Genomic DNA, 8,697 nt, shown 5'->3' on the forward strand with positions numbered 1-8,697 from the left:
TCAGGGAGGCTGAGTATTTGGCGGGGATAGAGAAAATTGTCACATAGAGATTGGCTTCTATCAAGGCAAATCCATACCCACACCGTTTCAACTGCCTTTTGCAATTTTGGAGTGGGAATATCTCTATGAAATAAAACACCTAAGTACGAAGATATTTTCAATGCAAGGCTGTTCGAATGGGCTTTGCCCTGAGGGAAGTTGAAATCTGCCACGCACGGGGCCACTAGTTATAACAATTATTAATTCCTTATTTTTCTTCGTTCTTCATTGAATTAATAATCTAAAAAATTTAAACCTACAAAAATTAAATTTACGCTAGAAAAAGGGCTTGAATCTCCGACCTTGTGGTTAACAGCCACACGCTCTAACCAACCGAGCTATTCCAGCAATTATTAATCTTTTCTTTTTCTTCATTCTTCATTCAATTAAGAATCTAAAAAAATTTAAACCTACATAAATCAAATTTACGCTAGAAACAGCCACACGCTCTAACCAATTGATCTATTCCAGCAATCATTAATTATTCCTTTTCTTTATATATATAGTTGTTGTGACTCCATTCTATTTACCTCTAAATAGAATGGGCCTCTCTACTTCCTGCGATGGGCCTCCCACGAGGACGTTAAAAAATCTGTGGGATTTTTAAACGCCCAAACTACTGCTATTTTGACTATTTTTCCAGAATACCACAGCTCAATTAACCCAACGCACCCCAAATGTCAATACGAACCGTTTTTACAAAAACCGTTGATTTCATTAGTGACCCGCTGATTCAGCAGTCAAACTGTCAACCTGAACAATAATTTTTAGATATTTTTTATTTTATTTATTTTTCTAAATCAAAACGGGTCATCTATTCAAACTGAATGATGGAACTCAACTTATGGAACATTAGAACAAAATTTCAAAAGACTCAGGCTTAGGTTGACAGCAACCTACTTGGAATTAGGGGTGGCCATGAGCCGAGCTTCTCACAAGCTATTCGAGTTCGGCTCGGTTTAAACTGAAATTTGAGCCAAACTCGAGCCAGATATATAAACTCATTTGCTAATCGAGCCGAGCTTGAGAGCAATGAAGCTTGGCTCGTGAGCCTAATCGAGCCTAATATAATAAATAAACATTTTTTATTATATACATACATATACATATACATATAAACATATAAATATATATAATAAATAATTTTTATTATATATAACAGTATTTTTATTTTTTTATGTATAATGGTAAATAATTTTTATAACTTATTTTTTTGTATGTAAAATAAAACATTTTATATGTATATTTTTTATTTTTATATGTATAATAATAAATAATTTTTCTAATTCTAATTTTTTTGTATATAAAATAAAAAATATATATATATATTTATAACTTTTATTTTTTAGAAAAAAACTTGATTTATAGTCAAACGCAAACCGGGCCGAACTCAAACTTACAAGCTTTAAACTGATCTGAACTCGAGCTCAAATCTTTATCTTGAATCAAGCTCGAGCCTAACACAAATTCAATGAAGTGAGCTTGAATAACTAAATATTCAGCTCAGCTCGAAATCACCCCTTGGAAAGTTTGGAAAGTTGTATGCTTAATGAGTATCTGGATCTGGCCAATGCTGAGCCATTTTTTTAAGATTTGGGCATCAATAGGTAGCGGCCCAACCTGGACTGTTTGCAAACCTTGGGATGGCAACGAAGAGGGTGTGATTTTTCTTTCTTTCCTATCTCTGTTTGGGGGAAGTGCGGTGGATCAGTGGATATCGTCTGTGGCATGTAAAATGGGTACAGACATATATAATGGGCCACGTAACCATTCCCGAGTGAATATACCAGTGCTCCATGAGTTCACATCTCCGCCCCACAACGCCCCACAATATATTCCTACTGTGTATTGAAAACATCTCGTGATGATAATATTAGAGCTAATGATAACATTATTGAGAGGTGTTCTCAATATATGGGGATGTGCTGTGGGGCATTGTGGGGCTGAGATATGAACTCGTGTTTTTCCATACATATGGGATCCACATGTGATGTGAGTCCATGTGGATCCCATTTGTACACAACACTGGCATGTTCACTTGCGCGATTGATACATAGCTCTCTGTATACGTTTATGTGCGCAGAAGATCTGTTTCACCATAATTCTGATTAAGTGAAAGTGAAGGGAACTTCATCACCTACTAACATCCTTGTGTCTGAAATGCAACTCCCTCATAATAGGGCTGCAATTTGGACGGCCGATGGGCATGGGCTGAGCATTTGTTAAAATTTGGATGGGCCTTTGTGAACTGTCACATTCTTTTCCTCATATTGAGGATTTGAATGAGTGGGAATAATGATGAGCTTTGGTTGTGAAAATATGTTTTAACTCAGCAACAGATATACGTAATAGTAATTTTGAGCAGTATCGTCAAACTCAGACTAGGCCGGATGGTTAGACCATTAAAATTAAGAACCAGCAGTCAACGGTTTTGTGGTTGTAGAATGCTGATTTTGTCAGATATAACCCAAATTCGTGTTAATAGGTTTTGTAACCTCTAACATTTATGTTTTATGCTTATTTTTATTGTTATGTGAAATAGTTTTAAAAAAACTAATCAGTTGAGACTATTTGATATTTTCTATTATTTAATTTTCACATTTTTATTTGAATGAACCGAATGGTTGAACCGCTAGACGTGTGATCCAGTCACCAATATGTTTCTACATCCAGCCCGGGTCTAAGAACGTTGCATTTAGAAAAAAATAATACATTTGCTTTTTTAAACAGCGGATTTGCATAATTTAGAGGTATAACACTCCATGAAAAATAATAATAACTTTACCTTTATTTTGAAAAGCGAAATTAAGCACACAGGAAATGTAGGTTCTCCACGTTATCATGTTACACAGACTTATGGTTAGGTCACTTTAAGCAACCCTTAGAAACTAGAAAGAAGACTTGCTTTAGACAAATTGCCATAAACCTCCATACTTGTAGGCTGTAGAGCGATGGGTTCTGATGCCAACGAAAAGCACGTTAAACACATTGACAACATACAACCATACATGTCGGATCGGCCATTCTCCTTGGGATAACTTGGGAGGTCCACTCGGCACGGCCCACGATCCAAGCCTGTGCCGGCCCATGCTGTGCCAGCCCATGGGCCGTGCCGCCCTCCCCTGGTATAACGTGGGGTCGATTCAGCACAGCCCATGGCCCAAGCTCGTGTAGGCCCATGCCATGTGGTGTGGTGCCATGGGCCGGGTTGGCCCATGGGCCAAGCCTTGGGCCAGGCCAGTCATGGAACAATCCAAATCTATTTATTTAAAAAAATTGAAAAACACTTAAAATTAAAATTTTATATGAATTTTGATGTATACAATTATTTATATATACAATAATTAAATAAGTTAATATAATAAAATTGAAAATAATTGTTTATTTTATTAATATATTATATATTATGTTATTATATAATTATAATTTATATAATATAATATATAATATATTATATATAAATATATATAAATAATTTATATGGTCATGTTGGAACGGGCCGGGCCAGGCCACGGGCTAGGCTGTATCAGCACGTGGGCCACAGGCAACATAACCCGCTTGGTCGTGCTATGCCGGCCCAGACCACGGACCTAAAACCCTACGTCTAGCACAGTCAACACAATCATTCCGGGCCATAGGTGGCACAGCCTGATTTACACCTCTAGGCTCTAGAAACATCTCTCTGTCATTAATGTGAATCTAGATATACTCCTCACAAAGCAGTCATCGTACTGATCTCACAGGCACATCTCACCGTGTATGGTAAACATGTGTCATATTTATGTGTTATTATACGTTTGAGATGTTTCCAATATACGGTGTGAGGTGCACGAGGAGCACATCTCAATCCATAAATGTAACATACAAAATATGGGCTAGATGCCATGCTATCACCATGTCAGCATGCGTTCTGCTTGGCGTAAATCTGAGCTCACCCGTGAAAAATCTAGTTGACTAGAAAAATCAAGTTCAAATGCGCTTCCAATAAATGCTACCAACACTAACCTAACAAACCTTTACAGTTCCATGGTGATGTTCCCAGTGTGTGGCTGTAGTAGCCTATTGGGACAGTGTTGGTAGTGTTTTATTGGTACCAGATCCATACCAAGAAAATAATATGTATAAATATGCACTGTGTTGCACTTAGCAATTTTAGATAAAATTAATAATTTCAATATTCTTATTACAATTATTTAAAAGGATAAATACTTAAAGCATAATGTACAGTTGGATTTAGATTTTATATTCCATTTTTATTGTGATGCTCAGTTCAGTTTATGGCTGAAATGATGTTCTGTTATAGCATGAAGATCATTATTATGGCTGAAATGATGTTCAGTTCAGTTCACAAACTTATAGGTTTAAGATTTATTAAAAGCTAAGATGGCTTTATTAGTGATGTTCATTGTTCAATTACAGGTTTAAGTTTTATTATTAGTGATGTTCAGTTTAATTTATGGCTGAAAATTGAAATGATGTGTAGTAACTTCAGTGTGGTGCATTGGTAGGTTTTTTTAACAGCCAAACCGAGCCTTTATGTTTGGGTCGGTTTTGCTTAATAGCAGGTTGGTTTTGGTTTACCCTTTAAGTAATTTGACCAGGTTGGGTTAGTTGAAAAAAAAAAAAAAAACTAGTAAACTGACCCAACTCGACTCGTGAACAACCCTAATCCATATAACATATTTTATATATAATTTATTATGGTCATTCATTTGTTCATTCAATTCAATCAATAGACAATCTTAAATCCATCCATCACATACATATGTATTCATTGGTTTCTAAAAGATAACATCTTCAACTCATCAAAATTTAATGCCAAAAAAAAAAAAAACACTTAAATAAAAAATGCCGAAGTCTCAAAGGAAAATTCTTTTCATCAAATTTATTCTCCAAGTGGTTGATATTCAAAAGTACTAGCACTCTTATTATTATTCTCCTGCAAAAATAATGTGTAAATAAGTTTATCTATCACGGTCTTAAAAAAACTACTTAATCCAGACTTTAAATAAACCTACTAAGAAAAAATCACCTGCAATGTTGAAGTTAATCCACATAAGATATTTGACAAGTCTTTAGTTCCAGATTCGCCAACAATGAAGTCATGACCAAATACAACCAATAGAATAATGGCTTTAGATGCCAAGAACAAACTTGGCTTTGTGGATGGTACTGAGATTTAGCACTGACTGTCCTATATGCTACCCCTACTAGGGATGTGTGGAAAGATCTAAAGGATCATTTATCCCTAGTAATGGCCCTTGTATTTACTAACGAGAGCCATTGCTACCCTCTATCAAAAAGATGAACTTGCTACACTTGCCACTGTCACCTACACCTATAATGCCCCATCATACCACCAACAACAGCAACTTATGCAATTTTTATGGGCCTCAATGATTCACTCTTGCATGTCAAGAGTCAAATACTATTCATGGACCTCCTTCCTATAGTGGCTCATAAATATTCCCTTGTCTTACCGTATATAGTTGCATTGTCACTCAACAAAATGGGGTGGTTGAATGCAAACACCATCATGTTTTAAACATTGCTCACACATGACGCAGCGTGGAAGCAAAGAAAACCAGGCTGGCTATGCAAGCACCGGACGAACACCAGCTTCTAGCGAAGCTAAACGTAAATCTCTAGAGGAGAGAGAAAAGGTGGCAAAAAATTGAAGTGTCTATTAGCTTGGAATTAACAATATTTATAATACATCTGAAAAATGTAGAATAACTAGGAAAGAAAAATTGTGATAGATCTCTAATCTGCAAGGATTGAACTCTTCTTGATCTTGATCTTTGTCTTGATAGGTTCGAACACTCCTGGGATTGATCTCCACCGTCTGATCTCCCTGAGTGCATGCCTTCCTTGAATCTTGGATCTGGATGTATCTTGAATTCTTGAATTATCTTGGATTCTTGATTTCTTGATTTATCTTGAATTCTTAATGGATCTTGAATTCTTGAATTATGGGATAATCTTGAATTCTTGAATTATCCTTATCCTGCAAGCTCCCTAATCCTATGAACTGCCACCCATATGGTAAGATGGGCCTCCATGATGAGGTGGGCCTCCATCATTCTCCCCCACTTGGAAAGAACTCGACCCTGAGTGTCATCTCTGGTAGGTAGCGATGAAGGTCAACAACATTGAATGTTTTGGAGATATTCATATGATCTGGTAGGTCCACGACATAAGCATTGTCGTTGATTTTCTTCATGATTTTGTATAGACTGTACTTCTGAGGCTGTAGCTTGTTGTACTTTCCCACAGGAATCCTTTCCTTCCTCAAGAATACCATAACTTCATCACCGACGTTAAATACTTGGTGCCGACGATGCCTGTCTGCTGCCAACTTGTACTTGGCGTTGGTTTGTTCCAGTCTCTACTTCACCACTTCTTGGATGGATTGGATCTGGTTTGCCATCTGTTCTGCAGAGGTACTGACACCGGGCATTCTAGGTAGCTTCACTGAGTCCAGTGCATGATTAGGAACCTTCATGTAGACAATGGAGAAGGGAGACCTACTTGTAGAGCTGTCGACTGCATTATTATATGCGAACTCGGCCTGTGCTATGATGAAATCCCACTACTTCGGTCTCTCTCGACAGATACTACAAACTAAATTATCAAGGGTCCGATTCACCACCTCTGTTTGTCCATCTATCTGCAGATGGGCTGTGCTGCTGAAATTTAGTGATGAGTCAAATAACTTCCACAGGGTCATCCAAAAGTGACTTAAGAACCTTGTATCTCGATCTGATGTAATAGTCTTTGGTACCCCATGTAAACGAACAATCTCCCTGAAAAATAATTTGGTTGTCATTGATGCATCTGTCGTTTTCTTGCATGGAAGGAAGTGAACCATCATAGAGAACCTGTCAACCACTACGAAGACGGAGTCCATATTTCTTTGGGTTTTTGGCAAGCCTAGCACAAAATCCATGGACAAGTCTTCTGAAATAGCAGTAGGAACGGGTAGAAGTATGTAGAGACCAGTATTTTGGGTTTGTCCCTTGACTGTCTAACAAATATAACATCTACTCACAATAGTGGACACATCCCTTCTTAATTTCGGCCAGTAGTATCGCCCCTTAACTGGTTCAATTGTTTTGTCCCTTCCCAGGTGTCCTGCTAATCAACCCCCATGCAGATCCCTAATGATCTTTTTCGTGGAGGGAGGTGCAAGGGATGCACAGTTGTTCCCCCTTCATAAGGAACCCATCATAAATGTAAAAATCATCTGCTGGCTATCGATTCACGCATTTCTCCCATACCTGTTGGAAGTCCTCATCCTGCGTGTATAGGTCTTTTAAGCACTCAAAACCCACAATCTCAATACTGAGGGTCTTGATGAGTGCTACACGTCTACTAAGGGCATCAGCCACTTTATTTTGTTGTCCAGCCTTATACACAATTTTGTATGGGAATTTGTCAAGGAAAGCAGACCATCTCGCATGCAAATCACTTCTTAATTGTTTCTGCCCACTGAGATACTTTAGGGCCTGGTGGTCAATGTAAAGAACAAATCCTTTTGCAATTAAATAATGTTCCCATGTTTTTAAGGCTCTTACCACATCATAGAACTCTTTGTCATAAGTGGACCACTTTCTCTTGGATTCACATAACTTTTCACTGAAGAAAGCAATGTGTCTCTTTTCTTGGGACAATACAACCCCTATGCCAACTCCACTGGCGTTAGATTCAACTTCAAATAATTTATCAAAATCTGGTAAGGCAAGGACAAGAGCAGTGCATAACTTTTCTTTTATGAGAGAAAAATTTTGCTCTTGTTCTTCCCCCCATTGAAATTTTCCCTTTTTCAAACATTCAGTGATGGGAGCTACAATACTGCTAAAATGTTTAATAAATCACCTGTAGAAAGTTGCTAACCCATGAAAGTGTCTTACATCTGTGACATTTGATGGGGTCGGCCACTCCCTAATGGCTTTCACCTTTTCTTCATCTACTTTAATTCCATTCTTGCTCAAAATGAATCCCAGGAATAACAAATTGGCACTCATAAAAGTGCATTTCTTCAAATTTACATATAACTTATTTTCCCTTAATGCTTTTAGGACCTCCCTAATATGTCCAATGTGCTCAATGATAGATTTTCTATAAATTAAAATATCATCAAAATATACCATAACAAATTTACCAATAAAGGGACGTAGTACCTGGTTCATCAGCCTCATGAATGTGCTGGGTGCGTTGGTTAGTCCAAACGGCATGACTAATCACTCGAATAGGCCATCTCTAGTCTTGAAGGTTGCCTTCCATTCATCTCCGGGGCAGATTCTGATCTGATGGTATCCACTCCTGAGATTGATTTTTAAGAAAACCACAGCTTCATTAAGCTAATCTAGCATGTCGTCCAGCCTAGGAATGGGGAATTTGTAGCTAATAGTAATTTTATTAATGGCCTTACTGTCAACACACATCCTCCAACTTCCATCCTTCTTTGGTGTTAATAATGCTGGTACTGCATAAGGACTCATACTAATTTGAATGTGTCCCTTTTTTAACAATTCTTCTAACTTTTCCCGTAGAATTTCATTCTCTTTAGGACTCATCCTGTAATGTGGGAGGTTAGGTAGACTAGCTCCTGGAACAAAATCAATATGATGTTGTATATCTCTCATGGGTGGGAGT

General features: G+C 37.5%; 1 non-coding gene across 1 annotated transcript; it reads right to left on the bottom strand.

Annotated features, from left to right (window-relative positions):
• Positions 1-313: 313 nt before the first annotated feature.
• On the bottom strand, positions 314-387 carry TRNAN-GUU (transfer RNA asparagine (anticodon GUU)). The gene has a single exon. It is a non-coding gene; the product is annotated as a tRNA-Asn (tRNA).
• Between the last annotated feature and the right edge of the window lie 8,310 nt (positions 388-8,697).

This window comes from Nelumbo lutea, chromosome 2 (genome assembly GCF_056320005.1).
Source record: "Nelumbo lutea isolate HS-2025 chromosome 2, American lotus-T2T, whole genome shotgun sequence".
Lineage (NCBI taxonomy): Eukaryota > Viridiplantae > Streptophyta > Magnoliopsida > Proteales > Nelumbonaceae > Nelumbo > Nelumbo lutea.